We start from the raw sequence: 21,443 nt of genomic DNA, 5'->3' as shown, positions 1-21,443 counted from the left end.
TGGATCCTGTTGATTTTGCAACAAAAGTGTAATCATTTGCTTTCATATCAGTGACTTGTGATGTCAATGAAGATACTTATAACAAATAAAATTATTTAAAAAGTAAAAAATATAATACCTAACAAATTAATCATAAAAGTAAATAACCAGTTAAATATTGATAAAATATTTATTAACCTAAGTTTGTAATTCAGCATTAGAAGATGTTGATGATCTACTATGAGAACGAAGATTGACTCCAAAAACTTTAGATGGACAAGGACCTAAACCTAGACCACGAACCCGTCCATAATACTTTTAGATTCTTAAAGCATGAGCCAAATAAATCTGAACTAGATATTTCTTTTGATTGAAACACTAATGTTATGGATTCATATGCTTTAACTTTTTCCTACCTACATCATTTAATAAATTAGTGAAATTGTCCAAATAAGAGAAAACAATAAGAATACTATAATTAATTACACACCTAGATGACTATCCACTAAAATTGTTAAAGACCCATAACATTCGGACAGCCATAATAATCAACATATGTATACAACCTTTACAAGGTATTCTCAAACAGAAACATTCTTCAACGTATTCAGTTTTCACAGCTTTCACACATACACACATTCAATCATATTCGGACTATCCACTAAAACTGATAAAAACCCATCACAGCTTTCACACATACACACAGTCAATCATATTATGTATCAGCCTTTTAGTTGTCCCATGCATATTCAGTTACCATCTCTAAACAAGACATCCAAACTTACCCACTTAGTACAGATTGTCCTATGAATAACATAGCATATCATACGAATCTCGTTTACTCATTGAGACATATTCAACACAACTCAAACAGAGATTAACTCATTTATAATTGTACACCATCATTTGAACTCTAACAACCTGGAACAATATTAACGCCTAGGCAAACAAAATATTTCATCCCAAACATAATACCTCCTCCTTCAAAACCCTGAACCATGCAATACCATTCTGTTTTATACAATTTCAACCACATTATACAATCACTTTCCAAACATATTCTTATAACACAGATTCATAAAATACCCATTAACCTCCTACCTCTAAACATACATGGTTTCCCTCTTTGTTCATCTACATATTCAATGTTTGTTGATGCAACAAAGTCCCGATAATTATCTACCCAAAACAGTTTCCAATGTTTATATTTATACCTTCACTATCCAGTTTTATCCATAACATCATTTCACATATGGCTTGGCACAACCAATCAAGGCAAAACAACATATCAGGACAACATGACCAGCACGACGACCTCTTAAACAGTACTCACAGAGAAGCAAAACATACTAAGTATCAATGTCATAAGCAGAAATGAAACTTATACTAATTTCCCTTGTCTAATCACGAACAAAAATTCCATTACTCTTCTTATAAGTAGTTATCCAGACTTCCTTACTAACTTTATAGCCATACTCTCTTTTTCATGAAAATTAACTAAAACATATTAAGTATGTCATAAATATAAATATGATGAGAAATGAAAATTTAAAGATAAATAATGCTTCACCATTTTTTTTCTTTTTCTTGTAATGCTCTTGGATCCTCTTTATGAGCAAAAGTTTGTTTTGTTTTGTTGTGCTTATCTTTTAGGACAATTTCTTAACATTGAGATAAAAAAAAGTTATTAAATCATTAACATAAAAAGTTATTATAATGTGAAATGGTAGTAATTTCCTGAATCCTTAATCCACTTAATTCTTCTCAGGAGGATCTCTGCAACCAGAAATTACAAAATGAATAAATTGGAACAACCATTAATTTAACCATTTTTGTGTACAGTGCAGGTAAAGAAGCTCTTAAAATAACTGTTAAATTCACCTCAGGATTAAAGGTGAGTATCACTTTAAGCTCCCCACAATAGTTTTGGTCCTTCACAACATTGTAAGAAGTTTCTGGAATGCTCCCCACGTCAAACACACCTTCCAGATTAATTCTGCATACATATATGTCACTGCACTTTTAGTCGATCAGAAGCCCTAAAAGGGTTTCTCTTTTATTACTGATTTTCACACTAGTTCAGAAGATAAATTAAATCACACACTGCTGCTTTCATTAAAGATCATCACAAAGAAAAGTTACTGAAAAATTTATTGAATAAAGAATAAAACTCTCATGATGTGTTGCAACAAATTTCGGTAATTTATGTTTACATGTTAATTTAACTCGGTTATATGTATTATTTTCAAATTATTTTTAAAAATTGTATTTATTTTTTATGAAAGTTCAGCAATAGAGTGACACTTGTATTTAAAATCTGACATTCAATTAACAGTCACATTTATTTTCTGTGAAAGTTCTACATTTAAAGTCTCACATGACACCTATATCTTTCTGTGTTCAAACTCACTGTCTCTTCTATCAAAAAGTAGTATCTATGTGAAGGTTTACAGTTGTTGTTTTAAAATAAAAATAATAGAACAAAAACAAGATGTTATACAATATACTTTAAAATTTTATTTTATCGAAATAAAACTATAGATTAATAAAATAAATATAAAATTATATATATTTTTCTGAATTTACATGCAGAATTATAATTCATCTGTTCTAAAACGTTCATAAAAATATATTTTATACTTTAATAAAACATTAAACACATCTTTTTATTAAATGATGTCAAGTTTTTATATATATGTAATAATAATGTTCCCTCCAATTAAAAAGTGCACATGTAACTAATATTTAAACATAATATTTTTTTATTTTTTATTTTCTATTATATTTTGTTTTTTTTTTCTTTTTCTAGTGGAGAAATGTAGGAGTTGACAGGTGAAGGAGGATTTGAAAAGATAGACCTGCATCTCCTCCATGCATCCTTTGGTTTCAAAAAAAAACAAAAACAAAAAATAAATTAAACCCATTAGATTCTCCCTGTTTCTTGTCCCAATCTGCCATGAAACCTTACTTCAAATGGTGACCATTTGAAAGTCCTAAACCCCAAAGCTAAAAAACATAAATAAAGAGAAAAACAAAATAGCAAAGAGCCAAGACAGATATACAGATTGAACAAGCTCTAAATACAGCTCAGTTTGTTGGATTTGAGGGGGGTCAATCCTGGGACAGCATCCTTAAAGAGAAAATCCGAGGTTATGGTTCTTAGGATGTCCAAAGGTGTGACTCCATCAACAGTTTTCACAGCAGCACAGCCACCATGTCCGGCAACACCGTCTCCACTGCAATGTGGAGCGGCCTCTTCCCCTTAGGCCGGAGGGGTAGTTGACATCCAGGAATGCCTTCACACCTCTCTACTATAGTTCTCCACACCATTACCATGAGCTTTAGAAGGAGAAAAAGAAAATAATAATTTCCTTTTAAGTGTTAGTTATATTTGGAGATTTCTTTAGTTCACTTTGTATTGTGATTACACAGAAAATTTAACATCGTTTAATAGCAAAAATATTATTAAAGTACAATAAAAAAAGAGAAAATAAATTCCAGTTTGTAAAATATACTTAATCCAATGAATATATTACAAACATTTTTACTCTCCTCATATATTCCATATTCCAATCAGAATTAAATATTATAACTTGCTATTAAAATGAGAAAATCAATCTTGGGAAGGCCTTTTGCACTTATTAAAATAAGCATTTTCCCCTCAAAACCTCTTAAAATGTAATAGAAACTAATGCATATATTTGAAGGAAGGACATATATATATATATATATATATATATATATATATATATATATATATAAAATTTAATAAAAATTTAATTAAGTTGAAACATAATCTGTGTGATTAACTCTGTCAAAATTGGTCTAGTGATGGTTATGTTTTCCTTTAGGGACTTCTTCCTTACGCTGTTTTCCCTTCTCTCCACCAAAATAAGGGGTCAAGTGTTTTGTTTTCCATCATGAGAGTGGGACCCACGGTGGCAAGAGAGAATCTTGAAATTTGGCCACCATTTGTGAACTTAGTTTTGACATAGGCAGAAAAAAAATAAAAGAGTTAGGTGAAGTTTCTTCTTTCAAATTTCATTGTGGGCCAGGGAAGTGTTTAGACCAATAGGAATTTTTATAAATGAAGAGAGAGAAAGATGCTTGTATTAAATTCTTCTGCATGGCTTACTTCAAGTCTGGCAGAGAGAATGAAGTTTCTCTCTTGGCTTTTGAAGAGTTTAGGAAAAATAGATAAGTGGGCCTGCGATTGAAGTGTTTTAGAGGAGGGAGAAGACTGTTATTTTTGTTTCACTTTTACGGCATGGCTAACTGGGAGTGAGAAAATAAAAGAATAAAGGAAAATGTTTCGTGATTTTCTCCAAAATCAATTTTCAGACTTTTCGTCTTCTCTCCGTGTACATTTCTTCTTGCTCTCTCTTAGTATCTTTGATTTGTCTCTCTCTCCCTTTGTCCTTCTTTTTCACCAACGACAACCTCTATCGTCAACTTCTATTGATTTCCTCTCTTCTCTGTCTCGCCCTTTCTTCTTCTCCTATTGACAACTTTTGATTTTTGTCCACTCGCCCTCTTGCCATTTGTCCTTCACTTCTCACCCTTTGTGACGTCAACGGTCACCTCCACCGTCACCTACACCATTTCTTGGCCAGCGCATTCGCATTCCCCCTATCTCACATTCTTGACCAAGGAGTAAAGGTGATTCTTTTTCTTTTCTGAACGTGTTGACGTTTTTGGTGAAAGAATGTGTCTTCGTTAGTATTGAGGTGCCAAGAATCATAAAGTCATGAGTTATGATTAACATTGTGATAAAAAAAGTTATTAAATCATTAACATAAAAAAATTTATTATAATGTGATTTCAAATGGTAGTAATTTCTTGAATACCTTGTAATCGATTACTAGGGACTGATTGCGAATTTGTACGAAAAGTTACATGTTACTCCTTAGTTGGGAGAACTTGACTCTCCAAGGTCATTTTTGTGTCTCTATGGGTGAGTTTTTTTACTTTTTTTTTTGCATGGATGACTCACGTTGATCATCATTGATGGTGTCAAGTGCATCAAAAAATAGTTTGCCCCACTCAATTGAGAACGAAACATATGTTACTCATCATTGATAGTGTCAAGTGCATCAAAACACAGTTTCCCCACTTAATTGTGGAGGAAAAATCTCCTATACGTGTTTGAACCAAGGTACTTCAAGTCCACGACCATTTTTGCCCAACTCATGCCCTAATAATCTTGTAATTCATTATAGGGCATAAGTTGGGCAAAAATGGTCATGGACTTCACCTACCTTGGTTGAAACACCTATATGGACTATTACGTTTACAATTACGTGGGGCAAATTATGTTTTGATACCCTTTGACACCATCAATGATAAGCAACATGAGGCATTCATGCAAAAAATGGAAAAAACCACCCATAGTGACGCAAAAATGACCTTGGGAGTCAAGTTCTCCCAGTTGGGGAGTAACGTGTAACTTTTCTTACAAATAAAAAATTAGCCCCTAGTAATCGATTACAGGGTCCCTGTAGTTGATTACCAGGGACTGATTGCTGATTTGTACGAAAAGTTACACATTACTCCCCAACTGGGAGAACTTGACTCCCTAGTGTCATTTTTGTGTCCTATTGTTGTGACCTCAACAAGCGTACCGAATCGTTCAAGTAATAAACCGGTAAGTCCGGATATCGTTTCCCAAGAGATTTGTTTTGTTTGCTAATTGTGAAAGTTTAAGAATTTAGCGTCAAATATGATTATCAAATGTATTTTGCTACACAATACTGATTAAAATTCAGATATACAAAGTGGTAAAAATAGTCGAGTTTAGGTTCATCGGGGTTGAATCTCATGATCAAAACATAGTGCTCTTTACTATCATATATAATTCCTAAAGAATCATGCATCAACATCATAAGCAGACGAGTCTCCAATTCCTCAGATGACAAGCTCTAAATCTTTTTACAAAAATTGTAATTCCTTAGAATTCAGATTTGCATTAAGACTGATGTTATTGATGCCCAAAAGTTCTCAATCTATGTCTAGAATTAAGTTCTATTGATTGTTCGACCTAAGTTCGTGATCTTAACATTTCCCAATGATTCAAATCACTCTAATGGCTCACATTTCCATCATTAAGCATGATTAGCAAGGATAGGACAAAAGATTCATCTAATATTAACATAAAACAACAAAGTTTACATAGAGTTTTGATACATTACTTTCAACCCCAATGAAATGAAGTTTTAGCTACTCCTAGACATCATCGAAGCAATATGGAAGAAAATTGATGGTTTGGATGGTGAGAAATGGTGTTCTTGAGCCCTTGAATCCTCCAAACTCGAACTGGGAGCCTCTGTAGCCTCTCCATTGTCCAGAACTACCCCCTCTGCATCTGTTTCGCGTCTTTAAAGAGTTGAGCAGAAGTGAATTTTCGTTGGGCGAATGGCTGCCACTTGCTGGGCGAATGGCCAAAAGTTGTGGCTCGTTGGGCGAGCATCACTGAGTCGTTGGGCAACTGACAAAAGGCGCGGCTCGCTGGGCGAGAACACTTCAGTCGCTGGGCGAGAAAGGTCAACACGCTGAGCGAGAGAAGTCAACTCGATGGGTGAAAGTCAGCGCTTGAACAGTGCCGATCAACTATAGAATAATGAAAGTCAACGCGTGAAAAGTGCGAGATGAATACTGAATAGTGAAATTTCAGGGACTTTTTTTATCTTCTCCAATCCTTATTTATCTGCAAAATAAATACACAAAAACATTCATATTGATATAAAATCAATTATATATACATTTTGTACAACTTTTCATGATATTTTACTCCATAACACATCAAAGGAAATTAAAATAAGTGCTCAATATATGTAACTTTTTACACTTATCACCTATCGATGATTTTTTCTATTTTTTCTCATGGCCTGCCTCACGTTGCTCATCATTGATGATGTCAAGTATATCAAAACACAGTTTGCCCCACTTAATTGTGGAGGAAAACGCTCTTGTAGGTGTTTGAACCAAGGTAGTTCAACTGGACTCCCTAGGATGGTTTTGCTTGTGTTCTTAGATGGGTGAGTGAGTTTAATGGTCATGCGTATCAAATTCATTAACATTCCATGATGAGAACATATTTTGGTTCAGTCCATGAGTATTAACATTGAAAGAAGATGTTGTGAATTGGAAATGTTCGATACAATCCATTACAATAATATTTTAAAATATTAATGTCAGCATGATTGGAAAGCAAACATTCCATAATTTTATCAAGTAGACATTCCTCTCCTCATGAGTCAACCTTCCATTCAAAACACCAACAAACTTGGTTTTGAAAGAATGTTGCACACATAACTGAATAAAAAAAAATTTCACCTTAGAACAATCCAAAAAATAATTAACAAAACAAGAAACACAAATTGGCAAAGTAGAAAGGGGAAAAGCTAAATGGAAAATGGGAAAGAGGAAGTGGAAAAGGGGAAAAGGAAAAACGCGAAATGGGAAAGTGATGAATGCATATTTATGCCCACATTTATGCTTTAAAATTCAAATTTTTGATGAGATATTTGTACTTAAATGGTTGATTTAAAGAGGATTTGTGATGATTGGATTCATTGTGTTTGGAAATAAAAGGGGCATAAAAAGTGTGTTTTAGCGCATAAATTATTCTTGGATGTTCTAATGTTTGTTGATGCAGCTGAAATATAAGCTTTGTTGATCCAAATTGCAATTTAAGGCCCAAAGTCAGATTTTATTTAATAAATAATATACAAATGGGCCACACAGACAGTTTTTACCCTTGCAGCTCCTAAATTTCCCTACATACACCCCTCTTTTCTTAACCAAGCCCAAACACTAAGCCTTTTCTCCTACACCCCTAAATTTTCCTACCCATACCCCTCCTACCACTAACTAGTCAGACTTCACCAGATCATGTCACGTGGCAGTCCATCATTAATAGATTGAACCACCCAGATGATGCCACATCACTGATCCTTTCACTCACTAGTGAACCAATCAGAACACGCCACCTCAGCCCTAACACATGAGCATAATCTTCTCCACAGAAACCCTAGCCGCTGCTCTACCGTCAGCCGCCGCCTAGAAACCGCGCCGCTTTGCCACCAACCTTAACGTCATCCTCATTGTCGACCACCATGAACATCCATAATCTCCTTGTGCTGCCAACTCCATGACGCTGTGAATCACCACCATCAACCTTCACCTCCGCTGCCACGCCGCGACCATCTTGCACGACCACCATCTTCCTCGCGAGATCCGTCGCTGTCCTCCTGCGCAACGCCGCCGGCCACCACGTGCATGCCGCTGCAAGGCCACTACCAAAAGCGTCCTCTCCCTCCTTTCTCGCCGGATTACCACCATTGCTCACCATGCCGACACTCCTCCTTCTTCATCGCGAAACCGCCTTACCATGCCGTACACCACCTTCTTCCACGACCAATCATCATCTCAGACCTGCAAATCCAAAAACCTAGAAAACCCAATCCGAACAAAGCTCACATACCATCCTCACCGCACCATCTCCTCGTTGAGCCACCGCGATTGCATCCAATCTCGTCGCCAACAGCGAAATCGCCATGGCCGCCACATCACACTTTCGCTGCGAGAATCTTCAAGCGGCATCATCATCTTGCGAGTTCCATCCTCCTCAACGCACAACCATCACCGAACCTGCATCAGAAAAACAACAAACGCAAGACCCAAATCCAGGTATGTGCATCCAATTTCAGAGACCCTAGTCCGCGAATCGCTACCATGTGAAATCACGATCATCTTCTTCACCAAACCTGCATCAGAAAACCAAATCGCGACACAGCCCTCCTCACGTGTTCATCATCATCACCATGCCACGACCACCACTAACCTCCATCCTCTTTGCACTGCGAGCACATGCAAGAATTTTCTCCACTCTCCAATTCGTAGTGTAGGTAGAGGCGGAGGGGGAAGCCTTTCTCCAATCTAACAAACCCTAATTTTGGGTGGAAGTGGATTGACACGTGGCGGGCACTCATTGGCGTGTCATCTTGAGTAAAAAATGGTCAATGTTGTTTGAATCTGGTCAAGATGGTCAACTGAGGGGTTTTCCTACAATTTCAGAAATTAAAAAGGGGTTAAAGCGCAGATAGAAGAAATTCAGAGCTTATGTGTAATTTTGGAAAGTTAGAAAAGCTAAAAGATAAAATTCAGTTGTTGAATTAATTTTATTTGTGAATATCAACAGAAAATATCTTCCTTATAATGTTATAATTATCTAAATCTTTTAGTTATTTGGAAGATATAAGATAAAAGATTCTGTCAACTGAATATTCAGAGTCCAAGCCCAATCAAGCCCTATATAAAGAGACCCAAGGGAGGCAAAAAAGGACTTCACTTAATTCATTCATTCACCACTTTTGTCTCTTATTTCATCTTGTATTCAACTCCATTCATGGAGAGCTAAGCATCTAGGGCTATTATGTTGTAATTCCATTATGGATTCTGAGGTTAGATTGAGTTAATGCAATTGTTTATTTTGATTATTGATTTAAGTTGTTATCTCTCTATGTCTTTCATCTCTCTGTCAAATTAAAATCAAAGATTTTTGCATCATAATGTGTTTGAATCTACATGCATATTGATTATATGAGTTCTAGGGTTTCTAGGTTTAATTGAGAATCTACTTTGATTTAATTTAGGAACTTTCATATGATTAATTGGTTTTTACTATCAATTGAGAATGTACTTTGATTGGTAGTAATAATTTCAACTATAATCAATTGAGAATTTACTTTGATTGATTAGTTTTTAATTTGGTTAGGCGATTTAAGAATATACATGATTAAACACAATAGGATTTGATTGATAATGTACTTTGGTTGAATTCATTGTGAATAATCTAGAAAGGTTTTGCATTTGATTGAGAAGTTACTTTGGTTAAGTGCATGATCGCCCTCAAATTAATTAAGAATGTACTTTAATTAATTTGAAACTTAAATAATAATCAATTGAACAATTATTTGTGAATAACCGATGATGAATCTATCTTGGAAAAGCAGTGGAATTAACTTATTTCATTATAATCGTTTTACAGTTTCTTATTTGTTCTTTAAACCTTCTCCAAACATCTTTTTTATTCTTGAACATTGCATTACATTGCATTACATTCATAAGATTCAAATATTAAAAGGCAATTCCGTATTCGTTGGGAGAGGACTCAGGGTTACTTTAACCCTATCTACTTGGCAAAGAAATCATCAAAATGGTTAACCTGAATCCTTTTCCATGTCACCTTTTTACAAAAATTATTTATTTCAAACGGACCAATCAACTAACACATGATGTTATAGAAAAGTTGGCAAAAATAGTTGTTAATATATCAGGATCCAAAAATATATTTGATAAATTCATTTTGAATTTGGAAATCTATTTGGTATTACATGGCGTAGGCATGTTTTTGTTTCGTAGGACCCCAAACCTGAAACGGGTTGTTCTACTAGAGACGGGTGATTTCTCAAGAGCAGCAGTGGACACCGTACTGAGCTTATGGAGAGGTCTTGAATCCATTACCATTACTTCTGTTGTGTCGAGTTATTCACTAGTGCAGTCAAGGGAAACGGCAACGGTTATTTTCGCCCACAAGTAGCGGTTCTACAACCGAGATATATATTGACGAGGTACAAAGTCTACCCTTTTTTGCCTCGGTTCTAAACTGAGGCAAAAAGGTGTATGCTTTTTCCTCGGTTCAAATACAACCGAGACAGTAGAGGGTATTTATTTTTTACTTTTTTTGTTATGCTAGACTTTTGGCCTAGGTTGTTGGTGAACCGAGGCAATAGAGGGGTCTTATGCCTTAGTTTGTAGTTGAACCGAGGTAGTAGAAGTGTTTATTTATTTTTTCCTCCAATTATATGCCTCGGTCTTATGCTTTTGCTCAAGCTCCTTGACAAAGTTAATAGCACCTCCAATTATAGAAGCTTGATCACCCTTCAATGGCCAACTAGACCAAACAAACAATTTTTTTATTTTCAAAGGAAGGAAGTAAATAAACAAATAGGTAAGAACAAAAAAAGGAAGAGGACCAAAGTACGCTTTGGATATAAGAGTTTGGCATGAGAGAGCGAAGAACAGAAAGATATTTGATATCACCTTTGGAGATTGAGCTTCAACAAGAGTTTGAAAATGCTCCAACTTTTTACTGTCTAGAATAAATATAGCTTAATTATAAGAAACTATACCAACAACAAGAGAAAATATTTTGAGAACATGAAAAAATGTAAATCCAACATTTACATGTATTTCTGGTTCTTGAAACTCATAAACCTCTATTTCATTAAAGCAAACAAATTCTGATAGCCATCAGTTTCAGACACATTCCCTTTATCAGTACCTTGGTTTTCTCCATTGTGGACCCAGAAGGGCTAATTGTTCGGAGATTCAGCCTGGCGAGAGTTGTTACTAGCCTAATACTGTGAAGAACCATGCTTCTTATGCGTTTGATATCTATTACCAAAAAGAAGGCAATATCACAAATGCCATAGGGGAAAAATAGCAAAATCAGCACCAACACCATCTAAATCGTTACCAGAAAGAAGGCAATATCACAAATGGCCCAGCACGAACAATGACTATTCCTCCATACACCGCCTTCCCCCACCCCAAATCCAAATTTGTAAATCCAATATTTGTCGTATCCAAAACCATACACGACCTCACCATAGTAAACAAAGGCCTTCCCGAAGGCACCATCAGATCCACCACCGAGTGAACATACTCCTTGCTCTCCTTGCTCCTTACCTTCTATATCAGCCTCACCGCATACTCCAATGGCTCCGAGCAAAGCTCTCTAGCGGCGGTAACAACTACTGGAAACCCGAAGCAGCTACCATAATAATTAGTCAGTAAGGCCGACCATGATAATTAGTCAATAAGGCCGACGTGAACTTACCGCGCGCATCGACGATGCACATCATTCGAACGTCCTCCTTCGGATTGAACTGAAGTGCTCTTGTGCGGCAGCACCAAACGTAAGACATCAACACCTCGAAGGTGATGGCGTGTTGGTCGAGGTCACGAGGAGGAGGGCGCGGATGGCGGCAGTTTCGGCCGGGCCATCTGAATCCAATCCATCTAAAAACCTAACATGGGAAAACAACAAAATCAAAAGAAAAAAACAATCTAAGAAAAAACTACGATGAAGTAACGCTTGATGAACATAATCAAACAGCTAATTGAGTAACTTGTTCATGAGCGTCCTTCCTCCGCTAAGGCAGCGGACTGGACCCGAACCCTACGTACTTCCCTCCCTACGACAGCGGAAGCCCTTCAGGCTGCATATCGTTCTCTGCCATCTTCCTCGCGAAGATGCTTTCCTTGTTCGTCGCTGAGGCCTCCAACTGCGACCGCGTGATGTCCTTTGTCCACGTAGACATCGCCGGCACACTCGTGCCTTGCCGTGCCTCGCCGTGCTCGTCGCCAATGTTGGGTCTGCCGCGGTGAAGAAAAAGTGCAGAAGCTTCAAGTTTCTGGATTTTGCATGATGAAGAGAAAAAAGAAATGAAATCTGGATACCCAAGGCTCGCGAGAAAGGATACCTAAGGCCAAGGGATTTCCAAACGAAATCTAATTAAGGTAAATTACCCCTTTCGGACAGAACCTTTCTGCCTCGGTTCGTTAGAGAACCGAGGCAATAGGCAATTTAAAAAAGTTGCCAGTTAAATAGTCAGTTTAAGGTGGGAGGTGACAGAACATTACGTTTCGGTTTCACTTTTAACCAAGGTAAAATTTGGTTTTCATGCTTCGGTTCCCCAGCAATCGAGGCGTATAAGTTTGTTAAAATTGTAAAAATGTCACCACTTTTACATATGCTTCGGTTCTTGAAAACCGAAACATATGACCCGCGTTCTTAACCTCGTTTTGCACTTACATGATCCTAGCTATTGGAGAACACTGCAACAACATCACCGAGCTGAAATTTTCTGATGGCAACTTTGAAGAAAAGCATGCTAGGGCCATGATTAAATACACCCGGAAGTAGAAGATATTGAGCATGGCGATTTTACTAATGAGCTTGAAGGCATTGTTGTGTGTGCTGAATTTCTTGGAAGATTTGGAGAAGGTGAACATATGCCACAGATTGATTCTGGACACAGAGTTTCCTTTCATATCACACTAGTAAAAAATAGGATTTTTAAATCGCGTATTATGCCTCGGTTTTTGAAAACCCGAGACGTATAAAAACGCGGTGGCAGAAATGTAATTTTGGAGACACATTATGCCTCGGTTCTTTTAAACCTGCTTTTTAAAAGAGTATACTGCACCGGTTGGAAATTAAACGAAGTTGTAACACATTTATGCTGCGGTTTTATTGTAACCGAGGCCTATATTTGCCTCGATGGCTGGGTTTGAGGGTTAAAGTTCAAAACTTTATTCACTTTCACTATTCTTCTTCCCGCAAAACCTCTCTGCCCCTCGCCGTTCACCACTGCTTTTTGCTTCGGCCGCCACGCCATTGCACCACCGCCCCCATCGTCTCAGTTCCCCCTGCCAGGTGCCCCACTACCATCGCTGGCTCAACCTCTGGGCGTCGTGGTTTCGCCTGTTCTTCATCGTCGCCACTGGTCCTTGCCTCCCCGCCGTCGCCACTACCAAGTCCACCACTGCCGTCGTCGCCACTGGTCCTTGCCTTCATCGTCCACCACTGCCGCCTGTTCTTCTCATCAACCACCGTCGCCTGTTCTTCTCATCGACCACCGCCAACCCCTCCTCCACTCCTCCTCCATCGCCCCCCTCCTTTATTTCTGATTGATGCATGTGGTGGGGTTTGGCTGGACTCTGAATCGATAAAAGTTTGAAGCTTTGGAGAGGGGAAGTATTTTTGGTGTTAGGTTTTTTTGTTTGATCTTGAACTTTTGTTTTTTGCTGCAACTCTTGGTTGGCCTTGGGTGATTTTCGGTGATGAAGGGATTGAACACACGGTAAAGCTTGGGCTGTTTTTTGGTGTTTTTGGGTGATGAAGGGATTGAAGGGGGATTGAAGGGGCAGCATCTGGGTTGTTCGATGAACACACGGTAAAACTCACTTTTTTTTTTATTTTTGATGAACAATATCTGGGTTGTTCGCTGATATTGCTGCCAATCTCATTGGATATTGGGTTGAAATATTGCAGGAAATTGTTTGCCAAGTTATTGCTGTCAGGAAATTGGGTTGAGATATTGCTGCCAAGTTGAGCCAAGAGTTTCCCAGAGATGAATTGTTTGTTGTCTTCAAAGCTTGTGTAACCACTCTCTGGACGCACTTCTGCTTCCCACTTCTACTTCCCCGTGCTCCACAAGGTGTGGCAAAAAAAAAAACCACTTTACTGCCTCGGTTCAGGTTTCAACTGAGACAGTATAAGACAAGATACTAACTCGGTTTACAACCGAGACATAAGAGGAAGACTTTTTACCTCGTCCGTATATGCCTCGGTTTCTCAACCGAGGCCTATGACCAAAAACAACCGAGGCCATTTCCTTCTACTGTATAGTGTCATTTGTAGAGATTAGTGATCTAAAGAACATTTTGCACACATGGAGTATGGAAAAGCTTATATACTGTGAAACAGGAACGTGCTTGAGGTGCATGAATGGTAGAGACATTATTCGAAGCAGAAATGGACCCTATGAAGATATATGGGGAGAGGATGAGATAGCATCTCTTGCACATTTGCCTTAACCTTCTGAGGCTGAAAGGTTTGCTACTAGACATGTAAGAGTGCTACCGTTCCTGAAAAGAATAATGTACAACTCAAGTTGATGAAGAGTAGCTACATCATCATAGTTAATTCTCTAAGTTATTTTGGATATTGTTTTATTCTACTACATCCCAGGTTAGAGAGACACAAATATAAATATATCATGTTTATGTTTTTTTTTTTTAAAGAAAGTGTTGAAATAATGTTTCTTTACATGTGCCGCTCACAATATTAAAGAAAAATAGAGAAACTGAAATGTATAAAATGTAAAACTTTAATAGTTATAAAGAATCGTTCATATTATTACAAATGTATAAAAAAATAAAAATAAAGACTTTATAATGTTTTTAGTTCCTCTGGTGATATAATTTGGAAATGATTGGAATATAAAAGAAACTAAAAACGAAAAAGAAATTATATAATATTCTATTCAGAAACCTTCTAATGATTATTTCTTTTGCAATTTGAGAAATCTTATTGTGTGCAGGCCCCTCAGAAAACAAGTGTCTTGCCCCTATCTTTTTGTGTTAGACAAGTTCCATATATAATATTCTCATGTTTAGAATAAAACATAGATATAATTTTTTAAGGTGTTCGTATTGTCACCTTTTTATAAAAGAGAATGTAAAAAATTTGTATTTGAAATCTTGTCTATTTCTCTTTTTAATTCTGACAATCCTTTCGTTAAATATAAAGCAATCCAATTCTACCCAAAAATTTCATATCAAATAATTTAGGCTGTTTTGGTGAGATATTTAAATGATTAGATCATTGCATTTTAACAACTAGTTTTTAATGTAGTACAAAAATTGCGTACAACGTTGAATATTTTAGATTTTTAATGGCGAATTTGCAAACGGTATGTATCAGGAGACGTTAAATTGACGTCGAATTTTTTAAAATTCGACGTTAAATTAATGTCGAATTTTCCCAATATATGATATTAAATTAACGTCGAATTTTGTCAATATTCGACGTTAATCAATTTTTTTTCTTTTAATTAATTGTGATCCCTTTTTACAAAAAAAACAAAAAAACAACAAATTTCAGTTTTTGGTATTTTATAAAGCATGAACTACGGACGTGTAGTGTAGTATCAACAACAAACAATAATTACCAAGAACAAACAAATTCAATCAAACAAAAACAACAAACAACTTCAACCAAACAAGAACAAAAAACAAGTTCAACAAAAAAAAAACAACAAACAAGTTCAACACATAAGTTCTTCAAAACGAAAACGAAAACTAACCTTCAAAAGGTGGGTTCATCGGAATAAAGTTTTATCACCAGAAAACATAATGTACCTATGAAGGACAAGAGCACGAAAATAATCGGTTAAAACAAACAAAAATCATACATAAAGTAGTTAATTAATATGCATTTGTATAAATGAAAGGAAGATTACTTGTGATGCTCATCAAACTTCGTTCGAGAAAAGTTTGAGAAGAGAAGAAGATATCGCGTGCTAAGATAAAGTGAATGAATTTTCAATCTCCTGCTCAAACTTTTATTGAATTCACTAACCTTTTGACGTCGAATTTAAAGGGCATTCGACGTTTTATATCTTTTTACGTCGAGTTACAATTCTAAGCGACGTTTAATAATTGCATTTATTTACAAAAATGTTACCACTCATTTTTAACGTTGGCTATTCAGTGGTTGGATGTTGAACGCGTGATGTTATATGCTGTTTTTGTACTAGTGTATTTTAATTTTTTTTCCTTCTTTATATTAATGTGAGTTTTACTTACATTACATGCCTTATTTACCAGAAAAAGGGGACACTAAGAAGAAATATTGTAATTTTGACAACTCATCACAATCATATAATTTAATTGAATAAATGCTTCTCAGTCTCTGGTTATCTTTATTAGACATTCTTATTGCAAATATGTGACTTCATGGAGACTTTACAAAAAGAAGCCACAAATTTCTTACTTGTCAGCTTAATCGTGACATTAATCATATAAAGGAACCATATTTGTCACTTTTAATTATAACAATTCAAATTTTATTCTATGGTATATCATCAAAATGACATCCTATTATTAAAAAGACTTAAATGCTTACTTTGTCTCCCATGTTACGAGATGAATTTCTGTTTAGTATCCGGTTTTAAAAATGAAGACATTGGGTCCCTATGTTATGAAAAATATGAGTAAGGTCAACAATGAAAGAACAAGTTCAACAAATCATAAAAGAAAAAGTTGAACAAGAGAGAGAAAAAGCTGGACAGCAGAAGAGAGAAGAGAAAAAGTACGGTAACATCAGCATGAGCTTAACGTCGTTGCTATCAACTTAACGGACAAGACCTTATTCATACACTTTTCATAACATAGGAACCCAATGTCTTCATTTTTAGAACCGAGTATTAAACATAAATTCACCTCTTAACATGAGGACGAAATAAGCATTTAAGCCTATTAAAAACTATTTTAGTTTCGGACTTGTTAATGCAGAATAATACAAAAATATAATTAGATCTCAATTTTATTTGTAAGAAAAATACAAGGTATGTTAGAAATTAAAGTTTCCTTCAAAAATTTTGAAAAAAAAACATTCTACTTTTACAACTATAAGTTTTATGCTTGGTAAATATCTTAGAAAATATTCATTTTACAAGTATAAGTTTAATGCTTGGTAAAAATATATTTGATAAAAAAATCATTTTGAATTTGGAAATCTATTTAGAAAACAAAGGTTTTGAATAATAAAAATTTGAGCCTTTTTAGTATGAATAATTTAACATTTGATTAATTGAGAAAAATACTTAAACATTAAACATTGAAACTACAATGAATTACTCACTTAATGATACGAACAATGTAATAACTTAAAATGTTTCAGGATAATTGTCTTAGATATACATAAAGTCAAAAGTACGAAGAGAGAATGCTAACTTGAATGTTCTAAAAATAAAAAGAAAGAGAAAAATGTAATTTGAATGTTTCTTATAAAACAAAATTGTAAGTCAATTAATAATTCAACTTAACCACTAGTTCATGGGAAATATTTAACAAAAACTCAATTATAAATTTTGAACAAATAGATTGACTTGAAATTTTCGTATAGATATAAATTATTTCATAAATGTGAAATGACATAAAAGATAACATTACATAAATATGATTACTTAAAGGAAATTATTTTTTAAAATGAAAAGATATTGTTATGTAATATGATTTTAATTAAAATATGTAAAATCGGATTGATGTACAAACATATTAAAAAAAAATCAATTATCAATGAATTTAGTGATAAATTTTAAAAAAATTATATAATTGACAAATATTATTATAAAATAATCAAAGTTTAAAGTAAAATATCTAACACTCATTTACCTAAACTAATTTATAAATATCTATTAATAATAAAAAATTTAAATTTATTGATGAATTTTGTTTTATTGAAAAATATTTTTTCATTAATAAAATTAATTATTAATATGTTATTTCTTTATAATAAAAAATGTACTCTATTTAAACAAATCCAATAGATTACAAATATTCTTTAATTATTAGACTATGATAAAATATGATCAAATTTCATAAAGATAATATATTAAAAGAAAAAACTAATAAAAAGACAACAACTTTACAAAACTACTTCTGATAAACGAATTGATAAATATAAAATAAATATAAAATGATATAAAATAATAAAAGTTTTGTTATAACTATTTTTTAAACGAAATAAATTTCTATGTATTATAATTTTAAATCTTTTAGAGAAAATTAAACTCTGATAGAACTTATAGTGTTTAAAAAGAATTGTATAAAATCTTATTTATTTAGATAAATAATTTTATTTTAAATAAATGATTTAACAAATGTTAATTAAATTTAAACTTTATTTATTTTATAATTTATATTTTTCGATTATGTAAAACTGTAAATATGTAATCATAGATAAAATAATTAAAAATGATAAAAAAGTATATTAAAATATAAACATAATAATAAAGAAAAAGGTTGAAGAAGATATGAGATAGAAATTAAATAACCAATCTCATTAAATAATCAATCCCACATCAGGTTTTGATAAAAGTGGAAGAGGGGAAATGGCAGCGCAGTAACACTTTGAGATCCAAATTCGAATCATGCCAAGATTGCCAAGACTACTACTCCGAGGAGCACCACCCCGCGGGGCCGGAAGAAACTTTCATCGACGCTGCAAAACCTAAAGAGTGCTTAGGAGAAGCAAGCGAGAAACCTTAGAGAAGGAGTTAGAGACTTGTTCTGTTATTATAAAAAAGTCGTGACTGAGAAAGTGCACGTCAAACTGAGCCAGTATGGTAGTTCACTAAACGCCGCCGTTGCGGTTCTGCTGGAGGAGAGTGACTTCCGCTGTTGAAACTTGTTGACAGATCCACTACAGATTGAACGGAGAGGTTGGTAGCAGCGCAATCGTGCTGGCAGAGCCGTGACCTACGCCACTGTGAAGAGTAGTGTGTTGTTTGCGGGACGGAAAGTGACTTATGAATATACCTCTGTATTAGAGGACTACTCCGAGTCGTGTCTTTGGTGTTGGAAGGTGATTGAGAATTTTTGCTTATCTTGATTCCGGTTCATGTTTATTACATTAAGTATTCAATCGTATAACATGCATTCTAGATCTAGGACTTGGTCATTCAATTCTAATTGAGACTTTTTTATCGGTGATGCAGACAGGGATTTGAAATTGTTGACACAATCTGTTCGAGGAAAGCCTGGTGTTCGACGCATGTGCCGGAGTCGACGCATGTGCCGGAGAGGATCATGATAGCATTATTGCGGTCTCTGGTAATGTGCTCCCTACTAGTGTAATTAGTTTTGGTTGTTGAATGTATTTTGATTATAATTAATTAAATTATTTATTTTTCTTGAAAGCAAGAATGTGAGATTTTATTCTCGCTGTTGGTAATGTGACTTTCTTTTTGTATTGTAGCCATAATTTAAGTTAGTAGTTGGTGTTTCATTACCTTTCCATGAGTTCTTTATTTGATCAAGTTTTGGGAATGAGATTGTTTGCTTATTTACTATTTTTTTTTTCAGAAATGATAGAAGCTCTGTAAGGGCTAAAGAAGACATCGACAAAGCTCAGTAAAGGTATTCCTGAGGCAGATATCCGCTCGTTAGTGGATAATTTGATGCAGAAAAATAGTGAAGCCATGTGCATAACACTTCCTAACATAATTTGGTCTGTGTCTCAAATATTCAAATGCCTATGATGATTGATTTAATTTTGTAACATATCATGGTAGGCAATCCATAAGTCTCTTCCCCACAAACAACATGCTAGTCTTTACAGTGGCGTAGGTCACCGGCTCCGCCAGCACGATTGCGCCGCTACCGACCTCCTCATTTAATCTGTCATGGATCTGGTCAACAAGCTTAGGCGAAAGGTCACTCCCCTCCAGCAGAATCGCGATGACGGCCTTCCGTGAACCACCGCATTGGCTCAGTTTGACGTGCACTTTCTCAGCCACGACTTCCTTTAGCGGAACAAGGCGTCGAGCTCCTTTTTTTAAGGTTTCCGCTTGCTTCTCCTCGACACTCTAATATATGACACAATGACACATTTGTTCATAATTGTTTATTTGATTAATAACATGTCATTTATGTCATACGTTATTATTATAATGTTGTTACTATCAATTTGATCAACAAAAAAAACTATATTAACTTGTTATTTTTTAAAATGATACTAAATTGAGAAATTAAAATAATGAAAAAAAAAATATCACCATAGTAACAAAACAGGAAAAATTATTTAACTTTTATTTTATTATATTATAGATGAATGTACATGTCATATAGTTGCGTTTTATACAAGATAAGTAGTACATGTTCAATTTTGAAGATAGACATTACATGTTTAATATTAATGGAAGACAAAGCGAACCTCTCTTTATAGAGAATTAAAAAAAGCCAAGAAAAAAGCAACACCATTACTTCAATATCATGGCAAAGATAAGAGAATTGGATTCCACCCACATTAAGCATAAGGTAAATAGTTCTTCACGTGAGTGATTAGTTTGTGTATTTATACAGTCCCTTAGGAACACAATAATATGCAGTGTAAGTTCAAAAGTGGTCACACTGAGATATCTTTAGGTTCATCATCAAATCGAAGCAATAATCCATTATCGTTGTGCAGGTCTATCTACTGTCATTTTCAATTTTCATGCTGCTTTTGTTCATTAATTATTCATTACTTTCATGCAGCAGCTTGATATGTTTAATATGTATATAATATATAAAGCTAACAACACTTCCAATTAGTTTTTTATATGTGAAATTTTAAAATATGCTCATGAAAAAGATTATATAGGAAACATGGACAAAAAGGTTGTCACAGTATATGAAGATTAAAATGTTAGTTACCTTTATTTCCTTTTATGTTTGAATATTAGCTCAAATAGGCTGAGTTTATGAGAGAATGCTATAACATGATTCATTCCATTGATATCCAAAGCGCGTGTTGTGTATTTTTATTCGTGTTCGATTTTGATATATCATATTAATGGATTTCTTTTAATTTTGTAGTTTTTACTAAATTTTGATGGTAAGTTATAATTGTTAAAAAGTAAACTTTAAATCTTATTATGTTACTGGACTTATGTTAATTAAATTTATGGTAGTGAAGTTTGTGTTGGTCAAAACTTATATTGATGAACCTCTTAATAATCTTGGATTTACACACTTTAAGAAATCTATTTTGTTTGTGATTTTATGAAATTATTTCTTCTGCATTTTGAGAAATCTAATTCTGTGCAGGCCCCTCAGAAAACAAG

General features: G+C 34.6%; 1 long non-coding RNA gene across 2 annotated transcripts; it reads left to right on the top strand.

The window, feature by feature from the left end:
- The first annotated feature begins 18,709 nt into the window (after positions 1-18,709).
- Positions 18,710-20,365, top strand: LOC124827518 (uncharacterized). 2 transcript variants are annotated; one of them, XR_007027949.2, is made up of 4 exons: positions 18,710-19,201; positions 19,335-19,449; positions 19,702-19,755; positions 19,911-20,364. It is a non-coding gene; the product is annotated as an uncharacterized LOC124827518 (long non-coding RNA). The 2 variants fall into 2 exon arrangements; XR_015785219.1 differs by having other exon boundaries at positions 19,702-20,365.
- Positions 20,366-21,443: the final 1,078 nt, after the last annotated feature.

Source organism: Vigna umbellata, chromosome 3, assembly GCF_029865625.1.
Source record: "Vigna umbellata cultivar VRB3 chromosome 3, Vumbellata_1.0, whole genome shotgun sequence".
Classification (NCBI taxonomy): Eukaryota; Viridiplantae; Streptophyta; class Magnoliopsida; order Fabales; family Fabaceae; genus Vigna; species Vigna umbellata.
Note: the sequence above shows the minus strand (reverse complement) of the source record. Positions and strands in the feature narration are given on the sequence as shown.